Here is a 15,404-nt window from a genome sequence, read left to right on the forward strand (position 1 = left end):
AATTAGCAAATAGATTCAAAATGACTTGAGTTATTTATCAGAGGTTAAATATATGTTAAGAGACTCATGATAATTATGTAAACCTCAGATAAATAATTTACCTAATTACTTTGCTTTTATGAAAAATTAAAAGGGGAAAATTATCATATTGATTCAAAATGTCTTGAGTTGTTTATCAGAGGTTAATTATACCTTAGGAAATCGAATAATTATATTACCATCAGATAATTAGTTTACCTAATTATCCTAGTAAAATTACATTATTTTTAGGGAAAAATAAAAAGGGTAATATAGTAAATTAATCCAAAAAATCTTTGAAATAAATATCAGAGGTAGAACACACCTTGAGGAATCCATGATAAATACCCCAACCTCAAATAAATAGTTTAGGTATTTATCTTCAATAAAAGTAACCGATTTTGCGTATAAAATAGACAAGGGAAATTAGTAAACGAATTTATCTAGTCACCAAATAAATACCTACGGTCCAAAATCACTATTGAAGAGTGGAAAAATTACCTCAGCATAAATGGATGGTATAATAAATTACTATATCATTAAAATGTTACCTAATTTAGACCATAAGTATAGGAGGAAATGTTCGTTAATCAAATTTACAAAAATTACTAAAGATAAAACATATTCAATTACAATTTAGGGAGAGTAACCCATTAGCAGATAGAAATTTACAATTTACTAAGGTTAAAATGAAAAATAGACTAAGGAGAAACCTAGTTAAAGGACTTCCCAAATGAAATGGTAATTATGGGAAACTACTTATAGCATAAATAAGTTACAGGAGGAATATCTCATCAAATTGACTATTAAAGATACCTACTTACTTCAAAAATCCTTATTTTTGGGTAAACAAGGAAAAATAAGATTATTCAATTATTCTAATGGATTAAGTCCTTTTATAAGATTACTGACATGGCTCCAAAGAGAACCAGGGAAATCCTCTTACTGAGGAAGAGGGTGTTAGCAACAAGCGAAACAAAGCCACTAATGACCATGAGGCTGGGCCTAGCCATAGGCCAACTGAGGAAAGTTTGCAGGCTCCAGCCCAGTATAGCAGATGGCCGAGCAGTCCTAGGTAGATTTCTATTTTGTTCACTTAAAATCTTTTAAAGTTCATTTTTAAGTTAGCATTGCATACGTTGTCGTGCTGTGACACGTACATAGTGTGAACACATGCTACAAGATCTATCTTGTAATTTTTTAGATACATAATTATATTTTCTATAATGTACATATGCATATTTAAATATAATAATAAGCCTTCTATCTCATCTTATTATTTTTCTCAAGGGTAACCTATTTTTACTTTACCATCAAAAAAATATTATGGGAAAAGCGTCAATAGCTCCACCTCTTTAACTTGGGGCAAAAAGAATTGATTCTTTATTTTCACTATCTCATTATCATCTCACACCATAGCTACATCCTATATCTAGGGTAAACTCCAATATATATATATTCTATGTATTTTTTATATTTTTCTTATATTTCTTTTTAAATAGCTACTAGGAGGGAATCAAATCCTAGTGGGACAATAGGTGGCATGATTTCAAAGATACACTTATTTTAATGCATTATTGCAAGCATGATTAAAAAAATTTATCAAGGAGCAATGTTATGTTTTCATATGGTATGAGATGTCCTTTGGAATCAAATGAAAGTTTAGGCTAAGGGGACCACAGGAAGACTTTTACTGCGAGAAATGGGCCCTATTTTGATGATTTTGTTACACAAGGTTCCAATCCAAATTGGAAAATGCATATAAAAAGACAGTTGTAGGTAATGAGCTGAAGTTTCTGCCCATATTTTTACTTTTTTATTTCAAGCCACGGTTGAGGAGATATAATCAAAATATTGGACCCCAGTCTGCCCACATCATGCAAGGACAGCTCATTTCCAACTTTTCCAGTTTCTGTTCACACTGGCTCTTCTCTTCTTGTGTAAACCCTTGTGGGTTCCCTGCACCTATAAAAGGGGACCTCTTCTTCCTTGTGGGTTCCCTGCACCTATAAAAGGGGACCTCTTCTTCCTTGAAAAGAACTCAAGCATTCAAGCCATTGATGAGAGGAATTCATGCAGGAGTGAGTAGTAATGCCAAATTGTACTTAGCCATTAACATAAGCCTAAGCCTACACTTTCTCCTAGAGGAAGACTAGCCATTCTTGCACACTATCCTTGGAAGATCAACTCTAATCAAATAAGGTCTTGGACTTGGCGTATCAATCAACGTTGAATTCTCTCCTCTTCTTCTCTCTCCATCAATAATGGTGCCGAAGGATTTGTCAAGTAAGATGTGTTCAACATTGATGTTTTCTTGATTTCTTGTTGTTTTCCTTTTCATCTCTAATCCAACTTATATATATATCTAATCTCATCTCCTTAACCAAACCTATCTCTCTCACTCTTAGTAATTCATCCTCTCTACAAATTTTAGGTTCTCCTTGCTCTACAAGTACATCTCTCCCCGCAGTATCCTTATTGCCTACGGGCAAGAATAGGGCTTGGGAGGGAAACTCTCTTCTCTTCTCTTCCCTTCTCTTCTCTCATATCAACATTTTTTCACATACTAGAGTTATCCAAGATGAATAATCCACATGATGATAATTTCTATCGCTTTCACTCTGTACGATCTATTAGAATTAATGTATGGATTAGCCGTAAAATACACTTTCAACAACGTATAGTGTTTCTCTTTGGCCCAGAAAGGCTCAATGAAATAATTCTATCACCGGATCCCATCATACTACCTCTCATAGACTATAACTTTTCTTTTGATGTAAGCGTAGTTATCTTGCTATGAACCAAGAGGATTTGTACACACAATTAATCCCAATCACTAGACAATATATATATATATTATGGTAAGCACAAAACTACAATTCCAAAGAACAATTCGTAGGCTATTCGGTCAGCCAAGATTTAATTCCATTAACTCATCTATTAACCCTTTCATATTACCCATGATATGATATGACCATAGCCTTGATGTTTTCATCTTTGTGTTGTTTTGATATTCTCTTTTGTTTTCTTGTTTGTGTGTGTGAGTGCAAGAGAGAAAAAGTGAGACTTCTTTGATTGCACTTCCTTCCAAACGCTAGTGTTCATGGCATCTATGGTTTAACTCCTTCATATAGTTTTTTGGAGTTCTCTCACAAACTCTCACAGCCATAAGCCAAGTGCTTTCCTGGCAAGACCGCAAATTTCTCGACAACGTAAAGTTAGGAAGGATAAACTGGCTGAAAACGGAAGGTAAATTCCAACGTGCACTTGTTTATAATGTAGGAAATAATTGTTTGGATTAAAACTGGTTGAAATAGGAAAGATATGATTGATCATCCTTAAGAAAGCTTGTCTCAAGACACCTCCGACTCCTTAGTATAAATTAATGATAATGATTGGCTTTCTAGCCACGGATAAGTCAATTGCCCCCATGAATGATGAGTTTCTACTTCGTGTCATGTCTTGATGTTTCTTCATAAGTTAAGATATCGTTTTTTATCCTAGGGGAGCCGCCCGGTTGTATGGGCAACTGGTTTGGTGTATGGGCACCCGGAACCTTGGTGGGTTTATCCACTCCGGATTTGAATAAGGAATGGGTGCCGTTTTTCACCCTTAGGTGGTCTTGAGACAGGAAGAGTACTGGTCATGGTTATTATGGACAATGTTTTGATTGATAGTACCCTGTCTTAAGTTTAAAGATGTCTGTTTTCTGAAAGAATGCTTTCAATGCTGTATTCAATAAATTACTGTAATAGAACGTTAAAAGAAACCATTATTTAAATGTTAAAACAATGTGATAATAAGATAAATGAATCTTGTGTGAGTGTGAGGTGGTAAGTGGGGATTGACTAAAGTTGTCAATCATGGACGGGTGGACCTGATTAGTCAGGTAACTATCCATTCCGTCGCACTAAAACGTTTTAGAAACTTCTTCACTTGGAAGAGGAATCCACCAATGGGAGTGCCCTCACATATGTAGGGGGAAAAAAGCATTGGCTAAGGAAACCATAATCTGAATGATGAAGTTATAGGGCCGGAATAAGATTTTTTTTTGTAGGCCGTTTGAATACATTGTCTCGTTTTCGTTGCGAGACAGGACTAGGTCTGCTTCTAAGAGTATAGACCCAAGCCATTGTCAATGGTAAAGGTCTATTCCTTGGATTTTTCTTGTTTAGAGACTCTGATTTTTATCAGACCTAGAGACCTGTCAAGGATCCCATCCCGATCTTTTGGTATTGGCAGTTTAGGGATTTTACAGAGAGAGAGAGGGATTTGATAGTACTCAATCAGGCTCTAGTTTTCTTTGTTCAGAGGATCCTTTCACTATTGTAACCAACTACTAATATTGATGTACATATACTTCTTCTTAAAAAGAAGGAAGGGAAGAGAGAGAGAGAGAGAGAGAGAGAGAGAGAGAGAGAGAGAGAGAGAATTTAATGACTTAGGTAACTAATAGACATTCCACAAGCTGCCACCATGAACAATCTTTACACTCAATTTTTTTTCTCTAGATGTTGATCGGCATCTTCTTTGAGGTGTCAAAGTAGTTAACACCCTCAAGGTAGCTTGTTGTAGCATAATCAATTCAAACATAGTTTCAAATTACTCGTAGCTACAATTACAAATACCCACTTTACAAGGAGATTCTATGAGTTGTAATATCTGGGGGTTGTTCAAAAAGTAGTCCTAATGCTCTAGACAAAGAGTGTATAAGGAGGGTCCGTGAGTTGTATTAACCATTATGAGAGAATGGAACCATGATATTTATCTATTGGGCAAGGAATTGACCGAAAAAAATTGGCACAATTGTTGGTGTAGGATCAATAGTAGAGGTTTAGCTCAAGGAAAAGAGTCCATGTGATAGGGATTGTATGGTCAATGGTGACGAGTCTGTTGGTGGCCAAGTCTTGGACACCAAAGAAATCACCCTTTCCACCTACCACAGTGAGGTATCACACGGGGTTGACCTCGCAAATTTGGCCCAGGATGGAGATGGTACCTTGTGTTGTAATAGTCTTGTAATAAAAGTGGCGAGCACCAAAACGGTGCCACCCAAAACTATAAAATAAAATCTATTCACACACAGATGACAAATCCCAAACCCCGAGCGAGCCCTAAATCGAGCAAACAAGGTAGGGTCTCGGATAGGGTACATTGTGAAATATCCAATCTAATCAAGGTATATCTATTCCATCCCTTCTATCTTTCCATGATTGTGGGCTTGGAAGACATTCCCCATGGTGTAATAGTCGAAAACACTATAGATACATCACATAAATAATGGTATAACACATGATGGGTATACCTCACCTTAGGGACCTCATTAACCATGGTTGTTGCTACATCAACATTAAGGATTATTGGGCATAGTGGTACCATGATTTTTATAGTTACCACTCATATATTACTACCTCCTTCCCTTTATGACCTCATGGGGGATTGCTATTAGCTATATTGTTTACAAATTGATTGCCATATTTGGCGCTTAGGATGTACAATGACATGGCTACAATATGAGCCAATTCCATTCTTTCTATAAAAGTGGATTGTTAAAATATTGGGCATCCCCCAACCTATCACCCGCATACAAACAATGCTCACCTAATGGCTGAACCGAGAGCCTTATGTTGAAAAAGTAAGGTTACCGCCACTTGAATAAATTTCATTACTTGAAATTGTATTTGATCAAATCTGTTTTTAAAGAGCTATAGTCTTTTTATTGACAATTGAGCTGATTTTTCTAGATTTTTGTATGCACTATTGTCAAGACAAAGTGTGACAATGCCAACATTTAATCATGATTGTTGCAAGTTTAAAATCTAAACCTTTAGACAACCAAAATTTAGATGTTGTCATTGTTATTCAATATCCTAGTTTTTTTATTTGTCTAAAAAAAATGTGCTTTAAGAGCATTGAACATAAGTTAGCGTGATGAAGAATCCCTCTATTTGCATCGGTTTCAATGCTAATTGTTTGTTTCGGGGGGGCGGGGAGAGAGAGAGAGAGAGAGAGAGAGAGAGAGAGAGAGAGAGAGAGAAGAATGAGAAAGGGGGGAATCCACAAAATGCCATTCCTCAGCCATCCTAGATTGCAATGTCAATTTTTTGCTTAAACCTAAAAGCCACCTAGTTAAGACCTTAGATTTTGTCATAAATCTTGGTTGTCTCATAACAATGCCTATAAACTGGTATGTTGAGAGTAGTGCTAAAAATTTTCAACTTACATATGATAATTATTAGTTGTAAATTGACTATACTTGAAGGTTATTGTACTGAATTTCTCTAAAATTTGTAAGTATTTTCAAATTATTTTTGTTAAAGCAGTGTTTGGAGGAGTAGATGACTTAATTGATGGAGCATGAATCTCTCTCTAGCGCTCCGCTTTGGCATGGATGGATAGAGAAAAGAAGAGACTACAAGAGCATGAGCAAATAAAAAAATATGTCTGTAGCCATCTTCGCAGCGTGGATGATTAGAGGAGTGCCATGAAAAAAAAATATGTATGTAAGCCATCCTCACCGGCACGGATGGCTAGAGAGTGAAAGAGAATGAGAATTTCTTTGCATTTAGGTTGCATTCGAACTGCTCAAGGGGTATTGAAGAAGAGGATGCCGAAATTCAGCATCTGGTTCACACACCATAGCTCACGAGCGGATGACTTGCTAAGAAAAAGCGCATTGTGTCAGGTTTTCTTTCTACCCGATTGGTTGAGAAGGATGTCTTCGAGCCATGGGAAACCTTACCCCCTCGGAACGCTCCTACACACACTCGGACACCAATCAGCATGCTAGCTCAAACCATGGGAAGAAAGGATGTGCGCAGTGTGAATAGCTGCTCCAAGGGCGTCTCCTTCGGTTGGTCCAACTCAACGAAAAGCGTTCGTACATGTGCAATCTGAACGCTACCTTAGGTAAGTTTCAGATTGCATGGATGGTTAGGGAGAGAAAAAAAGAGGGAGAGATTTTTAGAACTTATTAGGGTGCTTTCACAAGCATCCGTCATGTGGAGGTGGACAACACTGAGAACCAGTAAAAGGGCGCCACTTTGGAATGGCCGTCCGAAGGGATTCACAGACTGTAGCCATGGCCACATACTGCTCATGTGGCAATCTAGTCACGCTTGTCTGTGCAAGAATTATGGGCGACCTTCCCCCCTTGCCCAAAGAATGGGCATGATGATATTGCAGCTTTTTAGCAAAGAGAATGCGGGAGAATTTGATCCCGTGAGGTCATGTCCACTCGTCAATTGGTCTAACCAACCCACCCACTAGCTTTTTTCACGTTGGCTTTTGAAGGGATATCTGTCTTATGTGAACATGTCATCGCCCATTCATTGGGCTTGCAACTTTTTGTGTCATCCATTGCCATCTAGTACGGGGAGGGGTGCAACTTATTTGTAAAGCCACCCTTAGAACAACACCAAAGAGAAAAAAATGAAGAATTTGTGTTGCATTTAGGTGAGTTTTTGATTGCGTAAATGGTTAGAGATTTTCACACCATAGAAGAGCATCAGAGAAACAAATTTGACTGTAGCCATCCGTGCCAGCGCGGATGGCTAGAGAGAGAAACAGAGTGAAAATTTGTAGGTTGCAAGAGAGCTTTGAGCAGCTCGTGATGTGGACTCCGCAAGGTTGTGAAATATCAAACCTCTCAACTCTCCAATAATAGGATGCTTGAATGAGCTAAACACTAAATTAGATGCTGGTGAAGGATTGAAGAAAGACTAGTGGTGGAAAGTACAATACGTATTACACTAGTTACAAAGAGACTTTCTCTGGCTGCCTTCAGGCTTCACGTATCATTATCATGTTTGTCATCTTGCCCTCCACAACCCTGGAGATGAAACTTGCTCTTCTCTCTGCTCATGCTAGCTCGTCACCCTCCTCATAGCTTGGGTCAAAAATGAGGGGGAGGGCTGGAGAGCAAGATGCAACAGGCTAGGCGGAGGAGGGGGGTCGAACAGCGTCCAAGGGCCCTTTGCGGATGTGGATGATCCACCCATGACTTTCTCTTCTACAGATTTTGCTTCCACAAGGAAGAAGGGTAATCGATCTCCCCTACGTACCTGCGCTCAGCAGAGCAGCAACAATTAACACCGCCTCTGACCTTGGCAACGACGATGAGAGAGAGAGAGAGAGAGAGAGAGAGAGAGAGAGAGAGAGAGAGAGCTGAGAGATACATTGTTTCAATTACCATCACACTCGTTCTCAAGGTGCGTGCCATGCATTGCACATGCTACAAGGATGATGCCGATCAATGCAGTATGCACATATCAATGCACGCAAGGAAAGTGCCCTCAACACGTTTCCCTTGCAAAAGTATCATTGCGCACACTACAAGGATGATGGCCACCCCGGCTACAAGAGTTGGGGTCCATCCCTTATAAATGAACTGGGACATTGTCTCCAATAGTAGATGTAGTTGTCTGCATTGTTCAATACATGCAGCAAAAGTGCCCTCAACACCTCCCTCCCATGCATGGCACCACCTTACCCTTTGCAGACGATGGCAACATCGCCAATGGTTGAACTACAAAATACGTTCATGGTATCCCGTTGTCGTTGGTATATTCAGATGCTTCACTAGGCAGGGTTTTGATAGCATCATTTTCAATACGTCTTTTAAGGTACATAACAAAAGGTGGAATTTGTAATGACTTGAGAAATTTTGGCTAGTTTGCTGTCATTTTCTGTTTTCTATCTAGACATGAGAGAGAGAGAGAGAGAGAGAGAGAGAGAGAGAGAGAAGAGAGAGAGAGAGAGAGAGAGAGAGAGAGAGAGAGAGGAACCAGTTTTCTCAACTGTGGAAAACTTGGCAGGGTTGAGTTTGTAACGATAGCATTTCAACTACCAAACAAATCTTGCTAGTGATAGCAAAACTCTGCCAAGACCAATATGTAAAACATTCCTTATAGCAACAACGTGCTACTCTCTCATGTCTCTCTCTCATCCTTTCCATTGCAGTTCCATGAAAAAATTGCAAATAAATCCATGCAAGAAATCAAAGTTGCTCTCATCAGCAAAATTTTTACTTTCTGAGCATGTGGAAGTGTTGTGAAAGACATCACTTGTTCTTGAGATTGCCACACACACACACACAAAGTGCGTGTGCGTGCGTGAGAGAGAGAGAGAGAGAGAGAGAGGGAGAGAGAGGAAGAAGAAGAAGAAGAAAAAGAGATCACAATTGGAAACTTCCTCTCCTCCAAGGCTCATCTCTCCTTTGCACCCTAGCCCTTTACTTGCTAAGAAGGACGAGTTTCTTTTAGTTCACCTATGTGTAGGTTGTGCAAACTTACATTTTTGCTCACTATATTGTCCTATGTGAGATAACTATATTGCTCTCATAGATATGATTAGTACTATTATCTATCATTACTTTATATTTAAAATTTTTGGAATAGGAAATCTTTTTCTACTTCTCTCTAGTGTTAGTCACAATGATACTTGCGATGTTCACCTTATTAACCTAGCATCATTTTTTCAAATTCTCCAAAGGTAAAAATTCCACATGGATGAAAGACTATTGTCCGTATGAAGAAAGAATCTCTTGTCTTCAAGGACAACATGTGCACAAGCTGCAACGACAAGTATAATTTCCTTTCCTTTGTCCCTCGGCGGGTGTTGTAACAAGGCCACCCAAGCATGACTATCAGCCTCTTGAACTAGATCATGTTGTCAAAGATATGCTCATTTTAAAAGATACCAACTTAGTATTTAAAGAAATAGTCAATTTAGTGGTAAAATAAAATACATATAACAAGAATCACAATATAGTTTTCATTAAAAAAATCAGGTTTTCTTTGGAAATTGAAATCGCACTCAAATTTTTTAACATGGGCTATAACATCCTAGGGATTATGGCATTGAGTCTCCTATAGCTTGATGTTTCCTTCAAAGGAGAATATTTATGCTTCTAGAATATCAACAAATAAGATCCTAAATTGAGAGAGAGAGAGAGGGGGGGGGGGGTCTTTATCCAAGAAGTTTCTTAAATCCATCCGTATTGAAAAGCACTAGAAGGAAAAATATTTAAATATTTCATGTGATCCAAAGGAGGGTCATCAAGAACCACAGTATTTGATACCGAAGCACTATGAAATGGAACCATAGAAAAATCACACATCATGATTGGTAAGGGTAAGTTAGATTTGAGAAACTTCTCTTATTACTTTTTAGACTCGCTTGGTTTTTTGTTTGCTCGGAAGGTTTCGATCGTGGTTTTGGTAAACTCCACTCACACAATGTGTGCACGATTGAACGTCAATGTTTTCTCTCTCTCTCTCTCCTCTCTCTCTCTCTCTCTCTCTCTCTCTCTCTCTCTCTTGCACCATCTGTGTATGTGTGATTACAAGGTGCGGCAATCCCACAAAAGAATTACAAATGACCCAAGACAAAGGTGTACAAAAGAAGAAGATAAAGCTACATGAGTTCTACTGAAGTGATTTAAAATAAAATTAAATATTCCCTTATAAGGGGGGGGAGGTGTAATCTTCTTGTAATAAAAGTGGCCAGCACCGAAACAGTGCCGCCCCAAACTCTAAAAAATAAAATCTAAAAACACACACATATGTGCGCAATTGAATGTCAACATTCTGTGGGTGTGGGTGTGGGTGTGTGTGTGTGTGTGTGTGTTGTGTGTCTCTTAATCTCTTTGTGCTTCAATACATTTAAACTAAAGTTATCTCCTACTCTTAACTAAAACACGTTGTAGTCACCCTCGGTGATGTTAGACGTTGTTAGCATGCAGACGGAAAGAAAATGAGTGCCTCTATATTCTTGCACCCATCACACCATTGGAAGGAAGAGCTATGACACTTCTGAAAACACTTGTCATAAACTTGTAAAGATTTATCAAAAAACCCTTCAAGCACGAAACACACCCAAAATAAGGAGAAGTAGAGGTCTCTAGGGTGAACAACTGTTGCAGCTCCTTCCCAAAAACCTCATTTAAATTCTCAAATGTCTCCACACTGTCTTCCTCTATAAATAGCATCCCATCTGTCACAATTTTCATCAAATGTGCCAAGTATTTCTTCAATCTATAGCCATTAACATGATATTTATGTCGTGCACCATTCAAATCAGTCAACTGATTTGTGCCATTATCAAATTTGTTCACAATAGTAAAAGGACCTTCCCCCTTGATTTGAAACTTTTTTTGAAAGTTATTGTCCACCTTACTGTTGTATCGTGACAACAATCACCCTTTTCAAGTCCCTTATCTTGTACGCATTCATTGGCCTTTAGCTAGAGCCTTCTTTGTCACTTATTCATAGTAGCTCAAAGCTAAAACTTTGTCCAATTGAAAACATTGTAAATACAACAACCTTTCTACCAAGCATTTTTTTACTCTTCATCTCCCAATGACAACATTTGAGTGCAAGAATTTCCACTTCAATTGGCAAGAAAGCTTCCTTGCATAGGGCAACTCTGAATCCCAAATCTTCCCATGTGTTTGGGTAATCTTTGTTAAGATTTCCACCAACTCTCCATTGAAACTCTCATGAGACCATTGCATTGTGGATAATAAGGAGAATTGTACCTATGTTGTATATTGAGCTTCTTGCATAAGAAATCAAACAGCTCCCTTCTAAATGCTAGTCCTCTATCAAAAAGTAACTCTAGTGAACACAAATTTGCAGCATATATGCTCATAAACAAACTTTCCCGTTTTCATTAGTGGTAATCTGTTTGATAGCCTTGGCTTCTGCCCATCATGATGAAAAATAATCCATTGCTATCAAAATGAAAGCATTTCTTTTTCTAGTCATAGGTAAGGGTCCAATAGCATCAAGATCCCATTTTTCAAACACATCAAAAGCTATAAATTTCTTTTGCAATTAGAGTTTCAAAAATTCTCATTCCCATCTTTTGGCAATGCAAACACAATTGTGCCAATGGTTAACATCCCGTTGAAGTCTTGGCCATACATAGCTTTCTTGTAGAATTTTATGCAACATAATCTTCTTGGCAAAATGGCCTCCACAAGATACCTCATGATTTTCTTCAAAGATATTGTAGATTTCCTCCTTCCAGGGAAGATGACATAAAACTTAAATCACTTCCTTTCATGTAAAGCACATCATCAAGCATTTTGTATTTCCTTGCTTTTCTTATAAACGCATACTTTTTGGAGGATGGTAAACCTTCATGTAGGACACCTGACAACAAAAAATCCATCTCCTTTGAAAACACTCCCTTCCATGATATAAATGGCCATTTGCCTTAAGCACAAATACACAAGTGATCCTTTCTTGGAAGCAACATGAGCTTCTTCATTTTGAGACCTCTCAATACGCTGCAAACTCCATGCTTCAAAATTTTTGAGCAACAATTTCACCTTGAAGCATAAATTCTTCAGTCTAGGATTCTTATTCTTCCATACTCCCAATACTTGCTTCACGACCAACAAGGCATCTCCTTTGATCTGCAAGCGTTTAATTCCCAACCGTAAGCAAATGTGCAAACCACCTTCAAGAGCCATGTACTCTTTTTCATTGTTACTTTTTGCATCAAGTTTCAACCCTTGCTTCCTTAAAAGTTTTCCTTGTGCTTCATAAATGACAATGTCTCCTGATGCAACATTGTGACTTTTCAATAAGAACCATCAAAGTATAACAGTGAAGCATCAGATGTAAACATTTAATGGCCTAAATAACTTATGTGTAGCGGAAATCAGCATGAACATAGTGGGCATTTCATTAGAATAGATTCCTAATGAGATTACAAGAGTGCTTGGGTGGAGAGAGCAACAAAAAGCATAACACCTAGTTAGAAAGCATTGACAATACTTTCAAAAGAGAGAGAAATTAAGCTATTGACAACAGTCGAGGACCGATTTTCATGGAGCCGGTCCCCCCCTCCAAAGGCTTTGTATTATGGTTTCTCCCATCAAGAGAGACATTGTACAATGCAATTCTTTGTGTTCCTTCAAGACTAGCTAGTGCAATGAAGATGGAAACTTCATGCACTAAGCAAAACACTTAACAACCACAACTTGAATTATTCCCGTTCTCAGACCCAAGACCTCACACACCTTCGAAGATGGTGAGAGCTAGCAGGGTATGAGAGTAGATTGAGAGGAAGAAGGAGTATCTACGAGAAAGATGTACATCTCCTCACATAATCACTCATATGTAGCATATCTTAGCTTAGTAATTAGCTTGGTAGAGGAGATGAGAATGCATTGAAGCTTGGCTCTTGGTTGGATTTGCATCCACATGCCAAGAGAGTGTTGATGTAGGGCTTCTATCTCACAAGCTGGAGTAGGTGATGAGTTCTCCATTAAAGCTTGGAAGAGATAGTCTTCTCTTTCTTCACATGTACACATGAGCTTGTGTGAGTGTGTGTGTGATAATGCCTTGCAAAAGTCACCCCCTCTCTCTCTTGGCGAGCCCTCTTGCTAATTGCTCTTGCTGAAGCCTCATTGGCCCTCCCCAAGTCAAGCCAATTACAATTCAGCAGCATAAGCGATAGCCTTATGACATGTGTCCCCCTTTCCCCCCATTTTGAGAGCTTTAGGTAATTAAATAATTAAACTAAACTCTCATTGGACCCCTTTGCCTCCTGGCCAATAGGAATTAGGCAAGCCATGGGGCTCCTGAATGCTCATTGGACCCCTTGGAGACTGCCCAATAGTCTTCTAGGAGACTTAATTCTCATTGGTTTCTTTTATTAAATGTTTTTAAATTAATTAAACTAGATTTACTCTAGCTTAATTCTCATTGGTCCACTTCAAGGGTCATCCAATAGAAATTGGGCACACCTTGTGGGCATCTGGCCTAGGGAGCTGACATGTGTCCCTCATTCCCTTTGTGTAAAGGGAGCCTGTGTGTGTGTGTGTGTGTGGCTTTCTCTCTCATCCCCCTACCTTTAGGGCTCGCCCCCCCTCCCATGTAGGGATGTGCAAAGACTTTTACGGCACACACAAAGCATCCAATTTTCCCTAGGGTTGACCTTTGGACACAACCTTTGAATTTTGGAACTTTAGCATTTTGGAAGTCTTAATGGATGAACCTTAAGGTATTTTAGCCCATTGTTGCACATGGATCTTTTGCAGATGGACCCCCCTTTGGATCCCTATTTTCCCTCCTTTGGATCCTACTGTGGCCGGTCTGCTAGCTTAACCATATTCTAGCTTTTTCTCCCCTTGCCTTCCCCACATTAAATGATCTTGGGTGGAGAGAGCAACAAAAAGAGTGCTTGGGTGGAGAGAGCAACAAAAGCATAACACCTAGTTAGAAAGCATTGACAATACTTTCAAAAGAGAGAGAAATTAAGCTATTGACAACAGTTGAGGACCGGATTTTCATGGAGCCGGTCCCCCCTCCAAAAGGCTTTGTATTATGGTTTCTCCCATCAAGAGAGACATTGTACAATACAATTTCTTTGTGTTCCTTCAAGACTAGCTAGTGCAATGAAGATGGAAACTCATGCACTAAGCAAAACACTTTAACAAACACAACTTGAATTATCCCCGTTCTCAGACCCAAGACCTCACACACCTTCGAAGATGGTGAAGCTAGCAGGGTATGAGAGTAGATTGAGAGGAAGAAGGAGTATCTTACGAGAAAGATGTACATCTCCTCACATACTCACTCATATGTAGCATAGCTTAGCTTAGTAATTAGCTTGGTAGAGGAGATGAGCATGCATTGAAGCTTGGCTCTGGTTGGATTTGCATCCACATGCCAAGAAGTGTTGATGTAGGCTTCTATCTCACAAGCTTGAGTAGGTGATGAGTTCTCCATTAAAGCTTGGGAAGAGATAGTCTTCTCTTTCTTCACACATGAGCTTGTGTGAGTGTGTGTGTGATAATTCCTTGCAAAAATCAGCCCCCTCTCTCTCTTGGGCGAGCCCTCTTGCTAATTGCTCTTGCTGAAGCCTCATTGGCCCTCACCAAGTCAAGCCAATTACAATGAAGCAGCATAAGCGATAGCCTTCTGACATGTGTCCCCCTTTCCCCTTTTGTGAGAGCTTTAGGTAATAAATAATTAAACTAAACTCTCATTGGACCCCTTTGCCTCCTGGCAATAGGAATCAGAAAAGCCATGGGGATCTTGAATGCTCATTGGACCCCTTGGGAGACTGCCCAATAGTCTTCTACGAGACTTAATTCTCATTGGTTTCTTTATTAAATGTTTTCAAATTAATTAAACTAGATTTACTCTAGCTTAATTCTCATTGGTCCACTTCAAGGGTCATCCAATAGAAATTGGGCACACCTTGTGGGCATCTGGCCTAGGGAGCTGACATGTGTCCCTCATTCCCTTTGTGTAAAGGGAGCCTGTGTGTGTGTGTGTGTGGGCTTTCTCTCTCGTCCCCTACCTTTAGGGCTCGCCCACTCGCATGTAGGGATGTGCAAAGACTTTTAGGCACACACAAAGCAT

The sequence above is a fragment of the Adiantum capillus-veneris genome, chromosome 21 (genome assembly GCF_014529385.1).
Source record: "Adiantum capillus-veneris isolate H3 chromosome 21, ASM1452938v2, whole genome shotgun sequence".
NCBI classification, from domain to species: domain Eukaryota; kingdom Viridiplantae; phylum Streptophyta; class Polypodiopsida; order Polypodiales; family Pteridaceae; genus Adiantum; species Adiantum capillus-veneris.